This window comes from Marmota flaviventris, chromosome 2, assembly GCF_047511675.1.
Source record: "Marmota flaviventris isolate mMarFla1 chromosome 2, mMarFla1.hap1, whole genome shotgun sequence".
NCBI classification, from domain to species: Eukaryota; Metazoa; Chordata; class Mammalia; order Rodentia; family Sciuridae; genus Marmota; species Marmota flaviventris.
This window is the reverse complement of record NC_092499.1, coordinates 33,890,518-33,916,922: the sequence shown is the minus strand read 5'-3', so window position 1 is coordinate 33,916,922 and position 26,405 is coordinate 33,890,518. Positions and strand designations below refer to the sequence as shown.

Below are 26,405 nucleotides of genomic sequence, written 5' to 3'. Positions count from 1 at the left end.
TCAGACACATGCAACCTATAAAACATCATGTATCTTTTTTTCAGGGCAGTAGCAGCATCATGGTTTAGTCATATGGACCTTGAGTATACTTTCTGAAGTGGAAGAAGCACTGGATGAGGAGTCAAAGTGTATTGTGAACAATTCTGTGGACTTGATAGCTGTGTGATTTTGTGCAAATCACCTGCCCTCTGAAAGGCAGTTTCTTCAGCTCTGTATGAGAGATTATAGGTTCCATTTAATGAGCACAATATTTTCTAAAACTACATCATTCTATAAACATATGAACTATGTTAACATAAGAAATTATTACAAGACCAAGATGATCTTACCTTCTCAGGCCAAAAAAAATGGAATTCGGCCTTTCTGTGTTTCCACCTCCTACTATCTCACTGGGAATATTACTGGATAAGTAACTGGAGGAAGAAGCACTAGAAGTTTGTCTATGCCTCAGCCTAGAGAATGAAAGTACCATTGGCAGCAGTGATGTGTCATGGGTTGAATTGTGTCTCAAGGTGTACATGTATCAAAACATCATATGATACTCCTAAATATATACATACTATTTTTATCTGTCAATTAAATTTTTTAAAAAATTTAATGAAACTACCATATGATCCAGCAATCCTACTACTGGGTATATCTCCAAAGAAAATGACTTATCAGTATGTCATGTACATACCCATGTTTATTTTTTTGAATTTTTTATTTGTTCTAATTATTTATACATGAGAGCAGAATGCATTTCAACTCATTGTACACAAATGGAGCACAACTTCTCGTTTCTCTGGCTGTATACCATGCAAAGTCACACCATTCATGCAATCATACATGTACATAGGGTAATAATGTCCATCTCATTTTACTATCTTTCCCACCCTCATATCCCCTCCTTCCCCCTCACTATCTTCTGCCAAATCCAAAGTTCCTCCATTCTTCCCTAGTCACTCCCCATGTTTATTGATACACTACTCACAATAGCCAAGATACGGAATCAGCATAGGTGTCCATCAACAGATGAATGGATACAGAAAATGTGGTACCTATATGCAATAGAATATTATTCACCTATAAAAACAAATGAAATCCTATAATTCATGACAATATGGATAAACCTGAAAACATTATGTTAAGTGAAATAAGCCAGACATAGAGAAACAAATAACTCCTGATCTTACTCATATATGGAAACTTAAAAAGTGCATATCAAAGAAGTTGAGAGTACAACTGTGGTTACCAGAGACCAGAAAGGGAGGGGGAAGAATAGCAGAAGAGAGGTTGTTCAACTGGTATAAAGTCACTGTTACATGGGAAAAATAAGTTCTGGTGTTCTATCATACCACAGAGTGACTGTAGTTAACAATAATGTATTACATATTCCAAAATAGAGTGGATTTTTCTATGTTCTTATCTCAAAAAAAGGATAAATTTGGGGTGATAAATATGCTAATTATCCTGATTTCATCATTACACCTCGTGTATATGTTTTGAAACACCATATTATACAATATTGATATATATACTATTATTAAAATTTTTTAATATCTTTTTTTAGTTTTAGGTGGACACAATAATTATTTTTATGTGGTGCTGAGAAATGAACCCAGTGCCTCACGCATGCTAGGCAAGCGTGCTACCACTTGAGCCACATCCCCAGCCCTATTATTAAAATTTTAAATTTTTATTTTAAAAATTTAAATAAAGTTGTTTCTGTACCAGGGCAGGTCAAAGGCTACCCTGAACCATCAAACAGAGATTATTTCCAGAATTCATTTCTTCAAGACTGAAGGAAACAGCAGGTAATTATTATACCAAGTTCATTCCTTCCATTCTGCACTTCATCACCTACGTTTATAAAATGATATTTGGCACATATATTTTTAGATGAGCTCATTAATCTCTTGTTGGTACTAAACTAGGCCTCACTGTAGCATCACTCAAAGGCTTAGATGATGGGATCCATTTCTTTTTGATCTCCAACTCTGGCTAATACAATTTAGGGATCTTTCCTCAAATTCACATAACACAAACTGGCATCATAGGACAGCTTTCAAATTCAAGGGAGGGCGGGGATGTCACTCGGGGGGAAAGCTGTGTCTTCTTAGTATATGCAAGGCCCTGGATTTAATTCTCAACACTGCCAAAAAAGCAATGAATACAAACACTGGGTAGTATCTTACATGACCACGTTCTCTGCTGGGGACAGCTGACCAAAGCACATGTCTCCTGCACAGTCTTAGAGCCACTTACTGTGTATTAGAGCATATTTACTTCAGATTTACTGTATCTTTTTCCCTGCAAATAGCATACAAAGCTTGAAGGGACCCCAGAACACCCCCCGACCCCCCGCCTTAGTCCCTGTTGTGCCATTCTGCACTCAGAAATTGAGAAACATAAGTTTCCTTGGCTCTCCATTCTACAGTCTGGAAACTCCTAGGACAAGGGGCTGCATCTGCTGAGTGCCTTTCTACTGTGTCATCACATGGCAAAAGCCAGTGTGCAAGAGAGACAAGAGAGGACAGAACCCACTTTTACAACAATCCACATTCACAATAACTAGCCCACTCCTGCAATGATGGCATTAATCCATGCAGAAGAGTGGCACCCTCGTGTCCCAATCACCCTGTATTGATCCACCTCCTGACACTATTACACTGGGAATTAACTTTCTAACACACAACATTTTTCTTTTTCATGGGCACATAATAATTGTACATATTTGTGGGGTACTGTATGATAATTCAATACTATACTATGGTGGTGGTCAAATCAGAGTAATTAGCACTTCCATCACTTTATATACTTATCATTTGGGTTTGAAAACTTCAAACTCCCCTCTTATAGTTCTTAATAAGATATAAAATTGGTTTCATGAACCTGTATTCCCAGCTACTCAGGGGGCTGAGGCAGGAAGATTGCTTGAGCCCAGGAGTTCAAGACCAGTCTGGGTCTTGAACACACCTCCAAACAAACAAAATGAAGAAAAATGATTATTAAAGAATACAATGAACATTTATTTGTCAACATATTAGGTAACGTAGATGAAATGGATCTAGAAAAAACACAAACTACCAAAACTGACTCAAGAAGAAATAAAAAATTAATGTAACAAGAAATCAAATTATGTGAGCAAAAAATCTACAAAGAAAAGTCCAGGCCTAGAGAGCTTCACTGGTCAATTTTATCAAATGTTTAAAGAATTAACTCTAATCTTTAACAAACTCTTCCAAAAAATCAAATGGAAGGAAATGCTTCCAATTTTGCAATTATGAGCAATATTCCTGAGAACTTTCATGATATTGTCTAATTCTTTTAATACTTCTCAGACTGCATCTTCTCATTCTTCTTCCCTGACATTTCTCCCTTTCCTTAGGCATCTCATAAGAAAAGTCTTTGACCTTCTGCTCTGCTTCAGTCAACACTACCTGCATTTTTTGGTAATCATTTCTCTTGTCCTCCTCCAAGACAGATGTTGAGGAAGCATGTGATTTTTTTTTTCTCTTTTTTGTGCTGGAGATTGAACCCAGGGCCTCACCATGCTAAGCACACATTCTACCACTGAGCTGCACTCACAGCCCTGATTTATTTAAATAAATATCTGACATGACACAGCTCTGCTTATAGTCCTGCAGGTGTGCACTGCCCCAGTCCTAAGAGAACTATTCACATCACAGATCCACAGATTTGCCTCTTCATTACAATTTTCTAGCAAATGGTAGTAAAGCAACTTCATCTCACCAAAATCAGTAAATTGCAACACATCCTAATTAATTATATTGACATAAAAATGCCATATTAGGCCTAACTCTGATGCAACTAGTGAGTCAGGAGCATAAAGGAAACCAAAAACTTCCTAAGAGACAGATTAAATTTTCTTTACTCAAAACACTTTATCATTAAACAAACCAAAAATCAAACTTACCTTCTTCCCACAAACCCTGCCTCTCTTCTTGACTTTGTAAGATTAATGGTTTTATTCTGTCCAAGTTAAATCTGTACTGAGAGTTTCCTAATATGTAGCAAAAATGTATTTGCTGTAGTGTGTAGTTAGATGGAGCTGTTTTTAAGTCACAAAATCATGTGGTTGAAATGTAGCCTTTTTTTTTTTTTTTAGTTGTAGATGGACACAATACATTTATCTTTTTCATTCATTTTTATGTGGTGCTGAGGATCAAACCCAGTGCCTCACACATGCTAGGCAAGCACTATACCGCTGAGCCATAACCCCAGCCCAGAAATGGACCCATTTTGAGCCACCCCTACATATCTCCCTTTGTCCTTAGTCTTCCAATAATAATGCCTGTAGCATACTAGGTAATCCAGTTATAACTGTAGGCCTTCCCTTTGCACACCCAAGTTTTAAATTAGGCAATCTTGTAGATTGTAACCCCAACTCCTCCTGTCAGAGTAAAGGGAAGTTCTGCCTTAGGGATAATACCTGAGCAGACTTCCTGCCCAGTGTGCTTGCTTGCCAGCTATTTTTTTTGATAGCACATCAAAAATAAAAGTTCCATAGATGTAAAGTTTGCCTTGCCCAGTAGCTTTTGAGCATATGTCTGATGCCTTGTGACACCCTGATATTTTTAGCTACTTTGAATACCTATGTTTGTTTCCATCATTCACCTCTATATAAAATCTTAGTCTCGCTCATTCCCCCCTCCAATCTATTCTCCACAAAGTAATCTGCTCTGGAATTAACAAATGGCACATATAAGGGAGCTGGCCATGTTTGTTGACTGCAAATAAGATGTAGTACCACCAAGCAGACAATGGTAGCTTAGTGCAGCTACTAATGGTAGCTGGTCAGCCTCCCCTAATGGCCAGGCACTTTTACTTCTGTTCCTGGAATCTATTTGTCCCTTTGTCCTTAGTTTTCCAACATATGCAAATTCTACAAGATCTTCTAATAGTCTGTTGTTTTTGTGTTTAGTGCTTCTGAAATCAAGACAATTCTCAGGGTTCCTTTTTCATCTTTCTCCCAGAATTCACCTTTGAATGCTAAACAGTTTTCTCCTCACTGTGACGAGACTTTATGATTCTCTGCTTCCTGGATATGCTCTGTGTACAAAGCCTGGTTCATTGGCACATTCGTTCATTTACATAAATTAATCACCTCGTAACCACAACAGTTTTAATGAGGTCTGCTGGGAAAGCCAGTTCCCTTTGTTAATTACTCTTCTTGCCACAGAGCAGCATTTAGAGACCAGGGAGTGATCAGGGAGAGTGAAGAGCTATAATGAATCATTAGAGGCATCCTCTGTCTTAACTGCAATATTGTCATGGGCCTGAGAAAAACAGGAGATTAATTAAAAAGTTTCATTTTCCTCTGGGCCATTTTAAGAGGCTGTCCCTATTGATCTGTAACTTGTCAAAAGTAACCAAACTCCAAGCCTCTTCTTTCCCAGAACTTTGTGTGTGCTTTGTTTACAGATACTTAACCTCTGGAGTATCATTTGACCCTACAGAGCAGGAACAAAGAAGCACCCTGTTACCTTATTCCTCTGTGCCCAGCTTCCTTCATCATTAAGAGAAAACACAGTGTACAGAGACGATGACCTTTTAGTCTGGAGGATAGTAAACCATTTGCCAGGGCCCTGTGTGGGTAGTTAGTCCACACAATTCACTCATTCTTCTTATTTCCAGCTGAATTAGCCTGATGTATCAGGCTCAATTAGGGATGCACTTTGAGATAATCATTCTTATCATCTAAGAAATTTGGAGCTGGAAGAAGCCTTAAGGTTGACCTCTGCAGACCACTCATTCCCCCAGGGCAGTGTGCAGATGCCCAAGGTCACATAACTTGTGTAAAGTCATGAAGAAAGAGGATGAACCAGATCTTCAGCAGGGATTCTAGTGTCTTAGCCTAGTGACCTTACAAGGGAAGCAATAGGAGTCCCTTCCACCTGAGGGCAAGAGTGGAAAAAATTTAAAAGACTGCTTGTCGCTTTCAATGAATGGTATTTAGGAAAAGATGATATCCTGTTACTGCTTTGAAATTTTGAAGCCTCTCTCATGGTTTCCCTTTGTCTCTGTTCTTGCTGCCTTGTTCTCATGTATTCATGTCCTAATGCTACCCTAGCCTTCTTGCTTTGACATCCCTGCCCCAGTCATTCCTCTGTTTAATCTATCCTGTCCACCCCTGATAAATAATCTTCCTAGGACACCATGTCAATATCGGCTTACCAAACACAAACTGTGTGATTTTTTGTTCTTGTGGGAATTGAATCCAGAGCCTCAGACATGTACCACTGAGGCACACTGCCAGTTTCTTAACCAGGTAATCTTTTTTCATTTGTTGTTTTTGGATACACATGACAGTGGGGTGTATTTTGACATATTATGCATACATGGAGTGTGACCCATTACAATTTTGATCCCATTCTTGTAGATGAGCATGATGTGGAATTTCACTGTCGTGTATTCATTCATATATGGAATAGGAAAAGTTATGTCTGATTCATTCCATCTTTCCTATTCCCTTCCCCCCCTCACTTCCCTTCATTCCTCTTTGTCTAAACCAAAGTACTTCTATACTTCCCCTCTCTACCCTCCTTATTATGGGGTAGTATCCAAATATCAGAGAGAATATTTGGCCTTTGGTTTTTTGGAACTGGATTATTACACTTAGCATGATATTCTCCAGTTCCATTCATTTACCAGCAAATGCCATACTTTCATTCTTCTTTATGGCTGAGTAATATTCCGTTGTGTATATGTACCACATTTTCTTTATCCATTCATCTGTTGAAGAGCATCTAGGTTGGTTCCAAAGCTTGGCTATTGTGAATTAAGCTGCTGAACATTGATGTGGCTGCATCATTATAGTATGCTTATTTAAATCCTTTAGGTATAAGCTAGGGAGCAGTATTAACTAGGTCAAATGGTGGTTCCATTTTAAGTTTTATGAGGAATCTCCATACTGCTTTCCAGGATGGTTGCACCTATTTGCAGTCCCACCAGCAATGTATGAGTGAACCTTTTCCCCCACATTCTCACCAACATTTATTGTTTGTTGTATTCTTGATAATTGCCATTGTGACTAGAGTGAGATGGAATCTCAGTGTAGTTTTAATTTGCATTTCTCTAATTGCTAGAGATGTTGAACACTTTTTCATATATTTTTTGACCATTTGTATTTCTTCTTCTGTGAGGTACTATTCAGTTCCTTTTTCCATTAATTGATTAGGTTATTTGGGGGTTTTTTTGGTGTTAAATTGTTAGAGTTCTTATATATCCTGGAGATAAATGGTCTATCCGAGGTGCAAGTGGTACAGATTTTCTCCCATTCAGTAGGCCCTCTGTTCATGTTCTTGATTATTTCTTTTGCTGTGAAGAAGCTTTTTAATTTGATGCCCTCCCATTTACTGAGTATTTTTATATCTTTTTTCTTTTTTTTTAATTTGTTCTAATTAGTTATACATAACAGTAGACTGCATTTTGATACATCGTATATAAATGGAGTTTAACCTAGTCTTCTGGTTGTACATGATGTAGAATCACACCAGTTGTATAGTAATATGTGCACATAGGGTGATAATATAAAATTCATTCTACTATCCTTTCTACTCCCATACCTCCTTCCCTCCCTTCACTCCTCTCTGACTAATCCACAGTAACTCTATTCTTCCCTAGCCCACCCTTCACCATTGTGAATTAGCATTCACATATCAGATAAAACATTCAGTCTTTGGTTTTGGGGGACTGGCTTATTTTGCTTAGCATGACATTCTCCAGCTCCAACCATTTACCAGCAAATGCCATCACTGTATTCTTATTTAAGGCTGAGTAATATTCCATTTTGTATATATACCACATTTTTTAATCCATTCATCTATTGAAGGACACCTAGATTAGTTCCATGGTTTAGCTATTGTGAATTGAGCTGCTAGAAACATTGATATGGCTATGTCACCATAGTATGCTGATTTTAAGTCCTTTGGGTATAAACCAAGGAATAGGAAAGCTGGGTCAAATGGTGGTTCCATTCCAAGTTTTATGATGAATCTCCAACCATTATGGAAACAATGATTACACCAATTTGCAGTCCCACCAGCAATGTATGAGTGTACCTTTTTCCCCACATTCTTGCCAACATTTATTGTTGCTTGGAAACAATTGTTATTCTGACTGGAGCAAGATGAAATTTACTGATTCTTTTTTTTTTTAATCTTTTTTTTCATGCCTCTGCTTTTATTTATTTATTTTTATGTGGTGCTGAGGATCAAACCCAGGGCCTTCCACACACTAGGCGAGTGCTCTACCGCTGAACCCAGCCCCAGCCTGAAATTTACTGATTCTTGATTTTACTTCTTGTACTTTAGAAGTCGTATTGAGGAAGTCTGTTCCTAAACCGACATAATAGAGATTTGGGCCTACTTTTTCTTCTAGTAGGAGCAAGTTCTCTAGTCTAATGTGTAGGTCCTTGATCCACTTTGAGTTGAGTTTTCTGCAGGATGAGAAGAGTTCAATTTCATTTTATTACATATGGATTTCATATTTATTTCCAGATTTGCCAGCACCATTTGTTGAAGAAGCTGATTTTCTCCAATGTGTGTTCATGGTGCCTTTGTCTAGTATGAGATAACTATATCTATGTGAGTTTGTCTCTGTGTCTTCTATTCTGCACCATTGGTCTTCATGTCTGTTTATCTGCCAATACCATGCCATTTTTGTTAAGGTAGTTCTGTAATATAATTTAAGGTCTGGTACTATGATACCTCCTGCTTCACTTTCTTGCTGAGGCTTGTTTTAGCTATTCTGGGCCTCTGGTTTTTCCAAATGAATTTTATGACTGCTTTTTCTATTTCTCTGAAGAACATCATCAGAATTTTTTTTTAAGTTTTATGACTTTATTTAACTATCAGCAATTAGCTCTCATCCATATTGACTGTCTGTAGATTTTTAAATGTGGTAACGGGGACATAGGTTACCAAAGTATAGAGCTTGTTTGGTGAATCTTCATCCACGTTACATTTTCTGGATAATCACACACGAATACAATATGGGACATTCCTTATTCCTTTGGCCCAGACAGCTTTGTTGAGCCTGGTATCAGTGCGCACATCTGGAGTTCCCATCTCCTTCATGGCAAATTTCTGGATCTCTTAGAGTGCCCAAGGAGCACACTTCTTGAAGTCCATTCCTTGGATGCGCTTGTGAATGTTAATGGTGTATTCCCGGGTCACGACCTCCTTGATGGCAGAACATCCCCTCTTCTTCTCGCCACCCTTCTTTGCGGGAGCCATTCTGCCAGGCCCAAGTTCATCATCAGAATTTTAATAGGAATTGCATTAAATCTGTATAGCACTTTGGTAGTATGGCCATTTTGATAATATTAATTCAGCCTATCCAAGAGCATGGGAGATCTTCCCATCTTCTAAGGTCTTCTTCAATTTCTTTCTTTAGAGCTCTGTAGTTTTCATTGCAGAGGTCTTTCACCTCTTTTGTTAGATTGATTCCCAAATAGTTTTTTGGGAGACTATTGTGAATGGGATAGTTTTCCTGGTTTCTCTTTCAAATGATTTGTCATTGATATCTAGGAATGCAATTGATTTATGCGTGTGAATTTTATATCCTGCTACTTTGCTGAATTCCTTTATGAGTTCTAGAAGTTTTTGGTGGAATTTTTTGGATCTTCTAAGTATAGAATCTGTCACTAGCAAATATTGATAATCTGAGTTCTTTTCCTGGTTGTATCACTTTAATTTCTTCTGTGTAAATGCGCTAACTAGGGTTTCAAGGACAATGTTGAATAAAAGTGGTGAAAGAGGGCATCCCTGTCTTGTTCTAGTTTTTAGAGGGAATGCTTTCAACTATTCTCCATTTAGAATGATGTTGGCCTTTGGCTTAGGACAGATAGCTTTTACAATATTGAGGTATGTTCCTACTACCCTAGTTTTTCTAGTGTTTTGAACATGGAGGGGTACTGTATTTTGTGGAATGCCTTTTCTGCATCTATTGAGATGATCATGTGATTCTTGTCTTCAAGTCTAATTATGTAATGAATTACATTTATTGATTTCCGTATGTTAAAACTTGCATCCCTGGATGAACCACCCTTGATCCTTGATCATGGTGCACTATCTTTTTAATATGTTTTTGTATGAGACTTGCCAGGATTTATTAAGAATTTTTGCATCTATGTTCATGAGGGACATTGGTTTGAAGTTTTCTTTCCTTGATGTGTCTTTGTCTGGTTTTGGTATCAGATTTTGATTTTACTTCTGGTACTTTAGGAGTCTTATTGAGGAAGTCTGTTCCTAAGTATCAGGGTGATACTAGCTTCATAGAATGAGTTTGGAAGGGTTCGCTTTTTTTCTATTTCATGGAATAATTTGAGGAGTATTGGTGTGAGTTATTCTTTGAAGGTCTTGTAGAGCTTGGCTGAGAATTCATCTGGTCCTGGGTTTTTCTTTGTCTGCAGGCTTTTGGTGGTATCTTCAATTTAATTGCCTAAAATTGATCTGTTAAATTTTCTGTCTGTCTGGTTCAATTTGAGTAGGTCACGTGTCTCTAGAAATTTGTCGACGTCATCATGATTCTCTATATTATTGGAGCACAGATTTTCAAAGAAGTTTCTGATTACCATCTGTATTTCAATAGTGTCCATGATGATATTCCTTTTTTTCATCATGATTTCTAGTGAATTTTCTCTCTCTTTTTCTTCAATCACTTGGCTTTTATTTATTTTTTTCAAAGAAACAACTTTTTGTTTTGTCTATTTTTTGAATTTTTGTTTGTTTCAATGTCATTGATTTGGGCTCTGATTTTCATTATTTCCTGTCTTCTACTGCTATTAGTGTTGATTGGTTCTTCTTTTTCTAGCTTACCCATATAATCTTAACATGTCATTGCCCTGCTTAATTACTCACACTGTATTAAGTGAGGTGAGGGATCTAATTTGATATTTGCTTCATTTTCCATTCAATGACTCCAAAATAATTCGTCTAAATTTGTGTAATTCCTTGACTTGTGCTCTCATTTTCACGCATAGTAAGCTCCTAGATACAGCAGCACTTACTTCTGTTGTTGTTCCTTGCATCTCTCACAGGTTTTGTTTCTTTGGTTTCATTTCTTTGGATCTTGCTATATTGCCTAGGACTGCAGACTTATGCCACCATGCCTGGCTGTTCCACATTGTTTTGACAACCACATCCTTGTAAAGTGAAACCAAACTAGGATGTCTACATAATGAAATGCTACTCAACAATAAAATGGAATGAACTACTGGTACAGGAAATGACATATATGAATCTCAAAATAATTATGCTGAGTGAAAGAAACGAACACCCTTACACCAAAAAAAAAAAAAAAAAAGACATATTGTCCATTTACATCAAATTCTAGAAATTCTAGAAAATGAAAACTAATCAGTTTATAGAAGCAACAATGTGTTGGTGAAATAAAGAGGAAGTAGGATAGTAGACAACCAGGCAACAGAATCAAGAATATTCTTTTAATTATAGGAAAGTTCTAAGCATGTTCAGGCCAACAGGAATAATTTGGTGGGAACAGAATTAAAGATACCAATGGGTGATATGGTAATGATGGAGTAAGGTCCCCAGAAATCCAAAGTATACAAGACTTAGTTATAGAGCTAGGGATATAGCTCCAGTTGGTAGAGTGCTTGCCTTGCATGCACAAGGCCTGGGTTCGATCCCACAAAAAAAAAAAAAAAAAGACTTAGTTATATTTCTGAAACTCCCCTTAGCAATCTTGAAATCCACATGTGTTTTTACAGTTGCCTTTGATACCAATTCTACCTTCTGGGTTGTTTTCCAAAAGGATCTCTGCCTTTCACAAAGTTCACTATTAAGCACTAATTTACTGAAGTCTTTGGATCATAAACAACTCACAACCTTGTAAAATTTTTCTGAGGAATCAGTCCTGCCTGGCTGCCTTCACTCCACTTCCCTGTGGACTCTGAAGCAAAGGGTTGGGGTTCATTAGTCTCTGAGTTCTTCCCATTGCATCTGTCACAGCACAGAAATGTGTGCCACTCTGAATACATTCTGCCCCCTCCTAGGAGAGGTTAGATGTCTCCAGGGACATTTCAGTTTTAGTAAGAAAAAGTCCAGCTACTATAGATCTATCAAGTGAATTACCCAGGAGATGAGACCTCCTTCCCCAATTCGAGGACAACTATGAAACTCTGTGATTATGTAAGTGAAGATATTGAGAGTAGCCAGGCATGGTGGTGCTTGCCCATAATTCCAGCAGCTCGGGAGTCTGAGGCAGGAGGATTACAAGTTCAAAGCCAGTCTCTGCAACTTAGCAAGGCCTTAAGCAACATAGTGAGAACCTGTCTGAAAATTAAAAAGGAAAAAAAAAATTAAAGGGCTGGGGATGTGGCTCAGTGGTAAAGCACCCATGGGTTCAATCCCTAGTACAAAAATAAATAAATAAAAGATACTGAGAGTAAAAAGTTGGAGGGGATTGTTCAAAATCAAACCCTCAATGGAAGCAGGCTACAGCATAGATCTTATGACCATCACCAGACTGCACAGTCCAGCCACAGTCAGGAGATCTGCTCACGCCATACTTTGTTATTTCCAGCCTGGTTGTCAAGAGCTCTTACAAAAATAAGTGGGATATGAGATGAAGAAATTAATATAACCCCTTCACCACAGTCTTCATGGTAATTCATAAACAGTAAAAATCCTCCCGGAAATTTCATTTATCAGATAATTAATTAAAAAGCAAAATATAGGGGCTGGGGTTGTGGCTCAGTGGTAGAGCGCTCACCTAGCATGCACAAGGCATGGGTTCTATCCTCAGTACCACATAAATGTAAAATAAAGATATTGTGTCCACCTAAAGCTAAAAAAATAAATATTTTTTTTAAAAAGCAAAATATATATTTAGGGGCTCAGAGTATAGCTCAGTGAACAGATTCCTGCAGATTCCTGCTAAGCATGCATAAGGACATAGGTTCAATCTCCAGCACCAAAAAAAAAATTTGTATGTGTATTTAATTAATAATTCTTTATTTAACTAAATTAGTTTGATTTTAAAACATTAGTCATATGTACAAACTATTTTTTTGTTTGTTTGTGTGGTTTTTGCTTCCAAGCTATCTAGGTCATTTCATTTTTTTAACTTTATAAATTTTTTATTTGTTCTAATTAGTTATACATGAGAGTATAATGCATTGATGCACTTTGATATATCATACATAAATGGGATATAATTTCTCATTTTTCTAATTGACATGTTGTAGAATCACATCAATCATGCAGTCATATGTGTACATGAGATAATAATGTCTGTTTTATTTGTAGATGGACCCAATACCTTTATTTCACTTATTTATATGTGGTGCTGAGGATCAAACCCAGTGCCTCACACATGAGAGGCAAGCACTCTACCACTAACCTACAACCCAATACTAGATTTTAATGTACTGATACTCTTATCAGTCCTGTAAAATATATATTACTAGTCTCAATTTTCACTGAGCAAAATGAAATTTGGGAGGTTAAGCCAATTTCTTAGGACCAATCCATCAATAAGAGGAAGAATCAAAATTTGCAGTATCAGTTCCTTGCAGTATCAATTTCTATAAATTTCCCACCTCTCCCCTGCCATTTTCTCCTATTAAGCATTAGTGTTCTTACCTATAAATACATTATTTATGTTGTAATGTATATTTGTGTCTGAATATCTTTTATATATTTATCAGTATCCATGTGGAAAAGCTCAAATTTTTAAATGCATAAAACCAATAAAAGTGATTAAGATTTTTTTCTAATGGTTTTGTTTCCAAATCCCTTGACAACCTACCTGAGGCTAGAAAATGGTGCATGATTGTCTCATAAATTTGAAGAATAAAATTCACAAACACAGGGTGAGAACAAAGTAACAGGATTTATTAGAGTGATAGAAAGCAGAGCTTCCAAGGAGGGAGGGGTCCTAAGGGAGTGATACCCAAGAGTGCCTACTGTCTAGGGCTTTATATAGATCTATAGGTTTAAGGAAGTTAGCCCCCTGACTAATCCTGGGTAAGGTGTTCAGTGTCCACGAGGTATTCATGCAGCCTGTAGACAATCAAAATATCAGTCAGGCATTTTTCCTTCTTTGGAGAGGCATGAATCCCAGTCATGTAGGTCCTGATTTTAAAATAGCCTTTTTGTAAGTTTCTTGGCAAATAGCTGCAGGTGCTGATTGGGCTCTACTGCCCAGGAAGTGACCCACAGGCCATCCCCCTATCCTTCCAGCCTCATCTCTTCCTCAATGGTGGGCAGGGTGGGAGTAGGTGAGGACCGGGATCATATCCTAATTTGCTTCTCTTCCCATGGTTGTCACAGATAAGCCTTTCACAAATGTAGATGTTGCCAAAAATATACAATGTATCATACATATATTATTACCTTCAGTTGTGGACATGACTTTCAGGATGGATATTTGTGGCAAAATGTGTGTCTCTTTTAATGGAAAATTAGTGAGTTTAGGATCAAAATCATTTAGCACAATTGTTGTCACTCATTTGTTAAAATTCCATTTTATTTACATTTTTTATCCAATTAGATCTCTCTAAATAGAGTAATCACAACATAAGCAAAAAAAAAAAAAAATGAACAGTTCACAACTGAACTAATTTTCTCTATTAGTACTAACAGCCCCAGAGAACAGCTCAACACAGTGCCTCCCCAAATCAGGCTCCCACTGTCTCCACTCTGGAGCTGGGCAGACTCCTTCATCACAGGGAACAGCTGGAGACAGTATCTCCACACAGCCACAGGGCTCTTCATTTACTCTAGCAAAGGATAGAAATGATCCCTCCGTAGCGGCTCATTAGCTCACTCTATCCTCAGTATCAACTGGGTGAGAAAAATTCTAAATTGAACAGATTCCTGCAGAGATAGGACAAAGATCTGTTTGAGCAATGAGTTTGTAGTTTTGCAATTGGGAATGGTTTTGTGCCCTGCAGGCTGCTCCCATTGCTGTGGGGAGCAGAGGAAAAAGAAAGCAGGGATCCATCTAAGCACACTTTTGTTGCTTTTGATGCCCATTTTTTGAGACTTGAAACAAAATACAATCTCTAGAACCAGTCACAACTTAAAATCATAGGACATTGTTAAAAGTTGAAAGACTATAATCCATTCCTTTTTCTTCCTCATCCTTTTCATAAAATTGTAGAGAAAATAAATTCCAGATCTTTTTTAAGATTTGCCAACATAAAAAAAGAAAAAAAAATGATCTGCCAACATGTACAGATACCCAGAATTAATGACATAAATTTTCACAGTAAGATTGTATGTTGTATGTGTGTGTGTGTGTGTGTGTGTATACATAAAAGAATGAGAGATGGAAAGATAATACAAGAGAGCTAGAAGAGCTATTCTTATGGATGAGAGAAATGATAGAAGGAAAGATTATGCATAATATATGCACAATGAGCCTAAAACTTGTGAAGCCTCTAAAAATTTTTTTTCATTTCCATCACAATGTACAATATGAGTGATATAGCCCCTTAATTGTAGCTAAAACAATAACATCCTGTGTCCTATACAATAAAGTTCTGCATTTTCAAAATGCCCAGCAAGTTTTTATCTTATTTTTCTCATTATTCTACACATTATTCAACAAGTTCCAATTACATATCAAACTTTCAATAATAATATATATTTGAACACACATGAAATAAATCAGGAAGAAAAGTAATACAAAATACAACTTCTTCTATTGTTCATAACATTAAACATCAATTGTTGGGTTATATTGTAATCCTATGTTTAACTTTTTGAACAACTGCCAAACTGTTTTGCACAGAGCTACACCAACAATGGAAATGGTTCTAATTTCTCCATATTCTCAGCAACACTTATTTTCTTTATTTTTTAATCATAGCTATCCTAGTAAGGTATAAAATATTATGTCATCATGGTTTTGATTTACAGTTCTCTAATGACTAAAGATGCTGATTATCTCTTCATATGTTTGCACACCTTTGTAGAGATGTCTATTCTGGTCTTTTGCTAATTATTAAGATTATTATTATTAATTATTAAGATTATTGATCTTTTTGTTGTTGAGCTATGAGGGTGTTTTATATGTTCTGATAGTAAGCCCTTATCAGATATATGATTTATCACATATATATAAATATTCTCTCACATTCTTCAGATTGTCTTTTTACTTTCCTGATATTGCCTTTTTATGTAAAAATGTCATTAATTTTGAGAAAATCCAATGTCTCTACTTTATCTTTCATTGCTTGTGCTTTTAGTGTCATTTCTGAGAATGCACTGCCAAATCTAAAGTTATAAAGATTTACTCCTATGTTTTCTCCTAAGAGTTTTATAGGTTAGTTCTTTAATTTAGGTGTTTTGTCCATTTTGAATTTATTTTTGTATATGGCATAAAGTAGGGTTCCAACTTCATTCTTTTGACAATAAGACTCAGTGGAGAGAAAGATGTGTGTTTTGGGTCTTCATTCTTTTTATCCAGTTGTCCCAAAACCATTCATCAAAAAACACCATTCTTTCGCCCATTAAAAATTTTTGGTCAACAAATATATGAAAAAATATTCAACATCTCTAGCAATTAGAGAAATGCATATCAAAACTACTCTAAGATTTCATCTCACTCCAGTTAGAATGGCAATTATCAAGCAACAATAAATGTTGGCGAGGATGTAGGGGAAAAGGCACACTCATACATTGCTGGTGGGACAGCAAATTGGTGCAGCCAATATGGAAAGCAGTATAGAGATGCCTCAGAAAACTTGGAATGGAACCACCTTTTGACTCAACTATCCCATTCCTTGGTTTATACCCAAAGTACTTAAAATCAGCATATAACAGTAACACAGCCATATCAATGTTTATAGCAGCTCAACTCACAATAGCTAAATTATGGAACCAGCTGGAGCTGGATTCAAATCCTGTACTTTGTCAATCAAAACTTCTTTAATTTTTTTTATTTTTTATAGTACTGGGGATCATATTTTTTATAGTACTAGGTGTCTTTCAACAGATGAATGGAGAAAGAAAATGTGGTATATGTATACAATGGACTATAACTCAGCCTTAAAAAAGAATAAAATGATGGGATTTCCAGTAAATGGATGGAGCTGGAGAATATCATGCTAAGCGAAATAAGCCAACCCCAAACAACCAAAGGCCAAATGTTTTCTCTGATATGCGGATGCTAATGCATAATAAGGGGTGAGGGCTAGGGAAGAATAGAGTTAGTTGAGATTAGACAGAGGGAAGTGAAGGGAGGGGGGGCATAGAGATAGAAAGCATAGTAGAATGAATCAGACATTGTTACCCTATGTATATATGTGGCTACATAACCAGAATGATTCTACATCATGTACAACCAGAAGAATGAGAAATTATACTCCATTTATATATGATGTGTCAAAGTGCATTCTACTGTCATGCATAACTAATTAGAACAAATTTTTAAAAAGTTAAAAAAAAAGTTTTGGTACTTTTTTGAAAATCAGTTGACCATAGGTCTACTTCCGATCTCTCAATTCTAGTCTATGAACTATATATCTATCCTTAAGCCATTCCTACAAACAACATTGTTATAGATCAGTGGTTCTTCAAATGTGCTCCCCTGAACAGCAAGAACTGGGAACTTGTTAAAATACAGATTCTTAAGTCCCACCTTAGTCCAACCAAGTCAGAACTTTGTTTTAACAAGTCCTCCAGGTTATTTCAATACATGCTAAAGGTTAAGAACAACTTTCTATTCTGCTGGGGGATTTTTTGAAAAAGCTATGACTGGACTGGAGGTAAAGTCCAGGGGTAGAGCATTTGCCTGTTGTGCATGAGACCCTGGATTTGATCCCCAGTACTATAAAAAAATTTAAAAATTAAAGAAGTTTTGATTGACAAACTATAGGATTTGAACCCACCTCAAGCATGAACCCTGACTTGAAACACACATCTTCCTCTCCACCAAGTTTTATTGTCAATGCTTTCTTGATTAGTCCCAAATCTTCATCCAAGTATCCATTCTACAAACACAGAAAAAAAATGGTGTCAGGCTAATTATTTGTGAATTCCTAGTGAAAATATTAACTTTTTGAATTTTCAGCTATTTACCCAAATTAAATCTTCTAACATTTCTTTTGTTCTCCAGAATTTTTCAAAGGTAACAACAAAACAAAACTGTTCCTCTACAGGTAAGCCCAGTGCTCTGCAACCTATTATGTCTTGGCCCTGGTACATAGAGTCATTTTAAATGAACAAGCACTCTTAGAGTATCTTTTTAACTTTTGGGGGATTCACAACTTTATTAATCATGTTTATTTTACCAGTTACAGAATGATTATCCCTGATTCAAAACAATGCTTCCCAAACTTTATACATCATGTCACATACTGAGAATTATAATATTTGAGCAGCACACTGGAATAGCACATGCAACCAGGAGCAACTTCACCCAAGGACCCTTACCCCTCTGCCCCCGGGGCCTTACCTGGATGATTCTAAAGTGAGAATACCAATATCTCTGGACCTTTACAATACATCAAGGTGTACTATCTTGCAGGACAGAGCAAGAGTCAAGCTCTGTTTTAGAAGGTGGAAGTTAAGCCAAGATTAAATCACATTGAAGACCATCTCTTCTTATCTGTAACTCGTTTTACTTTGGTTCATTCTGTGCTTACAGATTCAAGAAATTACTATGCACATACCAATGACAGCCTTTAAAAACACACACATACCTGTACTTTGAATTTTTTTAAATGTCATCTTTTTTTTGTTTTTTTTATACATGACATATACATGACAGTAGAATGTATTTTGGCATATTGTATATATATGGATCACAACTTCCCATTCTTCTGCTTGTACATGATATGGAATTACATAGTCATGTATTCATATATGAATAAAAACCAAAGGCTGAATGTTCCCTCTGATATGCTGATGGTAACTCACATTAAGGGGGGAGATAGGGGAAAACAGAAGTATTTTGGATTAAACAAAGGGTAATGAAGGGAAGGGAAGGATTGGTAGTACGAAAGTTAGTAGAGTGAATCAGACATTACTTTCCTATAATTATATATGAAAACATGACCAATGTAAAATATGACCTTAACTGACATCACTTATAAAATTATAGAGTGTCTTTTGTCTTTTCCTTCTTTACAAGATTGTCAAATTGGGGGCTGGGTCTGTAGCTCATGATAGAGCACCTGCCTTATATGTGTGAGGCATTGGGTTCAATCCTCAGCACCACATAAAAATAGATAGATAAAGATATCGTGTCCATCAGCAATTAATATATATATATATATATATATATATATATATATATATATATATATTAAAAACTGTCTTTAAAAAAATTAAGATTGTCAAATTGCCATAATTTTATTTTAGAAAGTCTATAATTTATATTCTTTTATAGTATTTCTGGCCACGATGGAATCATACTTATCTTTTCCCTAACTTTTTTAGATTAACTTTCCTAATATCTAGGAAACAACTAGCTGTGCCCAATGGTTCCTCCCTATTTTGCAAACTCCAAAATTATGTTGAGCCATAATTTCTTCCAAGATTCTGAAATTTTCATAATATATTAGTTTCTTATTGTCACTATGACAAATTACCACAAACTTAGTGGCTTAAAGCAATATATATTTATTATCTTACAGTTATATTGATCAAATGTACAAAATGGGTCCCGTGAAGCTTAAATCAAAGTGTTGATATGGCCACATTCTCCTGGAGCTCTAGAAAAAATATGACTTCTTCAATTTTCTAGCTTCTATATGCTACCTACCTCCTATACATGTGGGTCCCCAGCCAACAATATCATTACTCATACCTCTGCCCCTGTTATCCCATTTTCCTCTCCAACTCTACAATGGGCCTACCCAGCTATATTCCAGGAAAATATCTCCAACCCACATTCTGAAATCACATCTGCAAAGACCCTTTTGCTGTGTAAAATAACTACTCAAAAGTCCTCCAGCCTTAGGATACAGACATCTTTGGGAGGAAAATTATTCTACCTTCCATATATGAAGGTATTTTTAAATTATTCTACCTTCCATACATGAAAATTATTCTACCTTCATACATGTCATTAACAAATCATTAACAAGTTCTTTCCTAATAATCAGAATTAAATTCACTGTTATAGTGTTCTTCATCATCTCCATTGTATTCTTGGCAATAAAATTGTCAGTGAGTCAAAATTTATTGAATTTTATATTGGGCAGGATAGTTTCAGCTACAAGAAACAGAAATCTCAATTCAAATTGAAGGGGATTCATTGACTCAAAAAACTGGAGTACTCAGAGAAGAAGTAGGACTTTTGGTAAGGCTTAAAGTAATATATCTCAATGATTCCACTTATTGGCTTAGATCAATTACACCTATTACTGGAATGTGAAATTGGACCAATCAATTAATTCATCTTTCCCAAACTTCACGATGCAACACAATAGAGAGGAGTGGTTAGAAATTGGGAAAGCAACCAATGTTGCCCATGAATATTCATACTTAGCATTATAAGACTTCTAATGGTTAATTTTGTCAATAGCAAACACCTTATAGTGTTTTATATCTTACAAAGACTTCCACATACACATAGTGCTATTACTTTCATTTTTCTTTTGTGAAACAGAGTCTTGGCTGTTTCCTAGGCTGACCCTGAAATTATGATCCTCCCACCTCATCCTTCAGAATAGGTAGGTTTATGCACCAGAGTGCCCTGGATTTTATTGTTTTGAACAGCTAAAAAAAAAGTATAGTTAAATCCCATTTTATCTGGAAAGCCACTTGTAGCAGAATAAAATTTAACCCCTACCTCTCACTCTGCATGAAACTCAACTCAAAGTGGATCAAGGACCCAGGCATTAAACCAGAGACCCTGAACATACTAGAAGAAAATGTAGGCCCAATACTCCATCAGGTTCAGTTAGGAATTCACTCTCTCAATAAGACTCCTAAAGTGCAAGAAATAAAATCAAGAATTAATAAATAGAGCCAGGCGTGGTGGCGCATGCCTGAAATCCCAACGGCTCAGGAGGCTGAGGCAGGAGAATTGTTGAGTTCAAAGCCAGCCTCAGCAATTTAGCAAGATCCTCAGGAACTTAATGAGACCCTGCCTAAGGTGAGGCAGAACATCAAGGTGGAAAGTGTGTGGCAGAGGAAAGCAGTTGGGAACATAGCACCAGGAAGCAGAGAGAGAGCAATGCTTGGGGACAAAATATGTACCCCAAAGGCATTCCCCCCAACAACCCACCTCCTTTAGCCATACCCTATCTGCCTACAATTACCACCCAGTTAATCCCTATCAGTGATTTAACTCAATGATTAGGTTAAGACCCTCCTAACCCAATCATTTCACCTCTAAGCTTTCTTCCATTATTTCACACATGAGCTTTCAGGGGACACCTCACATCTAAACCATAGCAGCTATAACAAAACCATAAATATACCTGACTGCATTCTGAATGGCCTTTCTGTTCAGGATATGGACTTGTAACCTATAACTAGAGTCTTTTGCACATTCATACAATGTTTTTATTTAAATAGGCTTAATAATCCATTTTAGCCACCCAAATAATGTTTAAATTCTCATTTAAGTATTTAAAACAAATGATAGTCCCATTTTTATTGGAAATTTCTCTATTCTTCCTCCTTCTCAAACAAGAAATGGTTCCAGGAGCCTCAAGTTTTATTTTCTTCGGTCATTACATTTCCACAACAGTATAATTCCTATTCCACATGAGAGTGCTCTCATAGGAGATGGCTATTTGGTTTGTCTCCATCTGAAACCCTTCTTTCCCAATTAGAAGCAACATTTTGTGAGATACAGGGTCTTACCATGTTTCCCAAGCTGGCCTCAAACTCCTAGGTTCAACCAATCCTCCTGTCTCAGCCTCCTTAGTGGCTGGGACTACAAGTGTGCACCATGCACCCAGCTACAGCTGCATATTCTTGTTTAAGCACTACGGCTAGTTCAAAAAACATCTACAAAAAGATTTGTTTCCAATTGTATGGATTTATCAACACTTATTTTCTTTTTTGTCCATGAGTAATTTGTATCAGCACTAGAATGCTGGCAAATACAGGAGAAACATGCAAGGTCAGCTACTAATTTTAGTCTTTCCCTTGATCTAATAGTCAATGCACATCACCTTGTCTATAAACTGGATCGGCAGTGAACAAGATTTAGTTAATTTATTTCTAAAGTTTACATGAAACTTTATAAGTCCCCACACTGTCCACACTCTTCAAATAACAAAAGTTCCTCAAACTCAAATTCCTCAATATTTTAAGAATATTTCCTAAAGTGCTTCTTAGGCATGCTCTACCACTGAGTGACATCATCCTGGGATGACTGGGAAGGTGGAATACAGACAGAGGAAAAGCCTGAAGGGCCCCTTGAGCATCTCCAAAAGGACTTTATGCAAATGTCCTACTAATGGGCTATAAATATGTCCTGGTTATGTTATTAATTCTCTGAATGAATAGATATGTATCATTCCCAAAGAGCTATGGATGATCCAAAGTATGACCAAAATGTTGAATCTCTTTTTGTTCAATTTTGGAAATTCTAACTTACTGTTCTAATAATGAGGTCTGTGTTCCATTAAACTGTTATCAAAGGACTCTGTAAATCCTTGCCTTTTTCTCAAAACTCTGCTATCCTTACCTTCTATAAACACCAGGAATAGTAAAGAGAGGCAGCACACCTGAAATCCCAGCAGCTCGGGAGGCTGAGGCAGGAGCCTTGCAAATTCAAAACCAGCCTCAGCAATTTAGCTAAACCCTAAGCAACTTAGCAAGAACTCTCTCAAAAATTAAAAATAAATAAATTAATTTAATTTAAAATTTTAAAAAAAGAAAGGGCTGGGGATGTGACTCAGTGGTTAAGTGCCCTGGGTTCAATCCCTGGTATAAAAAAAAAAAAAAAAAGGAGAAAAGAAAAGAAAGCAAATGAATTTCTAAAACTAAAATTAGAATAGTTTTCAGCTGGGCATTATGGCATCCCAGCAACTTGGGAGCCTGAAGCAAGAGGATAACAAGTTCAAGATTGGCCTTCACAACTTAGCAAGACCCTGTCTCAAAATAAAAAAAATATAAAGGATTTGGAGATCAGCAAGCAGTTGAGCATCCCTGGATGCAATCCCCAGTACCTGAGAAGGAAATCAGACTTCTATCAGCCTTAATGGCAATGAAATCTGCCTTCTTGAGGACCCACATGTCATCTCACAAGCCAATAACAGGCTACCCTACTTCTACACCTAGATTTTACTCTATATTTTACCAACTAATGTGAGTAAATATCATAAGACTTGCGTGAGATCTCCAGCTCTATCACCAACAAGTTCAAGTTGCATTTCCAAACACCAACTGTGTGATCTGAAATCTGGAGCTTATGGTTTCCTTAAAAAAACATACATCAGAAAAAAAAACTGCCCTTGAGTTCCAACAAAATGAAACTTTAGCAGGGACTGATAACAACTGACACAGCATTAAAACTTCAAAGTATTAATCCCCAGAGTCATGCTTCCTAAATTAATTAATTAATTAATTAATTTTAAATATCACCAGTTTCTTAAGCCCTGGAAATTTATCCAGTTGGGAGACTTTAAGTTGAGAATTCCTAAAAATTCTCCAGAATCTGATAGAAGTGGGTGGCTGTCACCCAAGACAACAAAACAAGATTAATTTTCTCATTCTTTGTCCTTTTTTCTTTTCTTTTTAATCTGCCACTAAACTTGTCTATTATTATATTCTAATCTTCTTTATTAGCCAACTAAAAAGTTTATATGTATGTTGTTCCTGGCTTCATCCTGACAATTTTGACTTCCTTTGGTCTTCTACAACTTGGAATAAAAGCACATTTTTCTCATGTGTTTTGTTTGTTTGTTCTTTGAGACTCTGCTACTATTCTGGTTCATCTGATTGCCAATTGTGTAATCTTCCTCCAAATACTGCTGACAAAAAGTAGCTGTTTCTTTAGATAGTTCAGACAGTGATTTTTTTTCTACATGTCTGACCCAGAACTTAAGTTTTTTCTCACATAATTAATCCCAAATTTCAGTTTAAAATTGGATTTAAAGCTGGGGATGTGACTCAGTAATAGAGCACTTACCTAACATGCATGAGGCCCTGGGTTCCATCCCCAGCACCACAAAAAACAAAAAGTGAGAGAGAAAAAGATATTTTTAACATTATATCAATAAAATGCTTCTTCTGAGGTCATTATAATCCTAACAACAAAACCCAGCCCATCAGAAATGGAAACTAATATTAGTGCTATCTTTGCTACAGTACTCTTGTGTTCTTTACACACTGCTTTGCAGGAAGTATTTAACTCATTTTAAAAAAATCTTGCCAGGCACAGTGGCAGACACCTGTAATCCCCTCAGCTCAGGAGGCTGAGGCAGGAGGATCATGAGTTCAAAGCCAGCCTCAGAAAAAGCAAGGCACTAAGCAACTCAGTCAGACCCTGTCTCTAAATGAAATACAAAATAGGCCTGAGGATGTGGCTTAGTGGTTGAGTGCCCCTGAGTTCAATCCCTGGTACCACCCCACCCCCCAAAAAAAAAAAAAAACTTTCTACATTAAAATGGAACCAAGGGTTGTCTCATGTTGAGTTAGGTGACACACTCCTTGTTCAGTCAGTGCTCTCACTGTTGGTGGAAACACAGCCAGTGCTCTGGAATCCCCTACAGCAGTTTCAATTTATGTTCTTCATCACAGATAAGCACATAACTCTGAGTTTCCTCTGAGCTATGAAATGGAAAATATATGCTTTATTAAACACTTCTTGATGCCCCTATAAAAATGCTGCAGATTCAGTAAGACAGTTAGTTAGTAAGCTAAAAGAAAAGGCTTCCTGGCTCTCTACAAAGATCAGCTGGTCTTTGGTTTATGTTTTTGTTTCCTGAGTTTGAACAATTAAGCCCCTGTCCATAGGATTTGCTATAAGAACTTATTACCATTTTGTTCCTGTTTATTTCTTGTGTTGCAGTTAACCAATATATACCATTCATTTTCTGTGTGTGTGTGTATGTGTGTGTGTGTGTGTGTGTGTGTGTTACTAGGGATTGAAATCTACTGTCATGGCAAAGGGTTAAACAATGCATCATGCAACAAAAAGGAAGAGACTAAACCTGGTCCCATGACAAACAACGTTCTCTGAACAACCTTCTGATTAAAAAATTTTGACACCAATGACTATATAGATAACACAGACTAACGTTCGGCTGCCTTACCTTGGTTTCAGCTAAAAGGGAAGAAAAAAACTGTGAAAGAAAATCAGCCCTTGACAACTAGAAAACAAGTTTGTCAAAACTAGAAAATAAACCTGGCTCTATCACAGAGGCCTTGGGATGTCTAGAAGTTGGTTCAGAATTCATTGTTAGGCTATGATGAGTTCCCACAAAACAACAACCTCTCAGACCCCCAAAATCTGGCAGGTCCACCCTATGCCATATGCAGCAGAAGAAAACAAGACTGTCTCATAGCCACATCTGAACACAGATTAAAACTATATCCAAACCGTAACAGTCAGACACTCCCCTATCTTGGCTTTTTGAGTGATGGTTTCTTTTTTACCAATTAAAATTTTCATCTTCTCTGCTCTTCCTGCCTTCTAAATGAAAGTTATCAAGATAAGCAGTTATTTAGAATTATCCCCACTTCCTAACAGCATTTATTCCAGAGGAAAAAAAACTACTGCTTTGAATCCTTCTCATTACCACCCAACACAAGCCCCAATCCTACAATTCCTTTCTAAAATCCTCTGCTTACTGAGCCTTCCATGTTAGCCATGAAGTGATGTAATTGGAAGGAGTACATGGACCCAGCTCAGTTTGACTGCAGGTTTGTTTCTGGTGGTCATTGGCTGGAGGCCATTGACCACAGAATTAGATTGAGAAATTGTCAAAATTACTTTCTTAAGATGTGTTACCAGAGGTCTGAAAGTAAAGCAGAGATAAGGTGGGAAAGTATTCTAGACAAATGGAATATTCAATACAGGCCCATGAGACAAGAGATGCATGTCAGACATGCTAGGGAAGGCACATGGCCCATTCAGTGAGCAAGAAAAGACAGCTTGGCATGGTGGTGCATGCCTGTAATAGCAGGGACTTAGGAGGCTGTGGCAGAAGGATAAATTCCAAGGCAGCCTCAGCAACTTAGTGAGACCCTCAGCAACTTAGCAAGACTCTGTCTCAAAAATAAAACATAAAAAGGAATAGGGATGTTGCTCAATAGTTGGGTGCCCTGGATTCAATCCCTGGTACCAAAAGTGGGAGGGGTCAGAGGAAAGTGATGACTTATAAGAGAAAATATATATAATATTATGTAGATAATAATAAATAGAATCTTGTAGAGCTTGGTAAAGACTTTCTATTTTGATTGTGATAAAAAGAGGTATTTGAGCAAAAGAGAGAAGAACTTCTAAATAATGAA

General features: G+C 36.8%; 1 pseudogene; it reads right to left on the bottom strand.

The window, feature by feature from the left end:
• Positions 1 to 8,864: 8,864 nt before the first annotated feature.
• On the bottom strand, positions 8,865 to 18,969 carry LOC114079417 (large ribosomal subunit protein eL31-like; annotated as a pseudogene).
• Between the last annotated feature and the right edge of the window lie 7,436 nt (positions 18,970 to 26,405).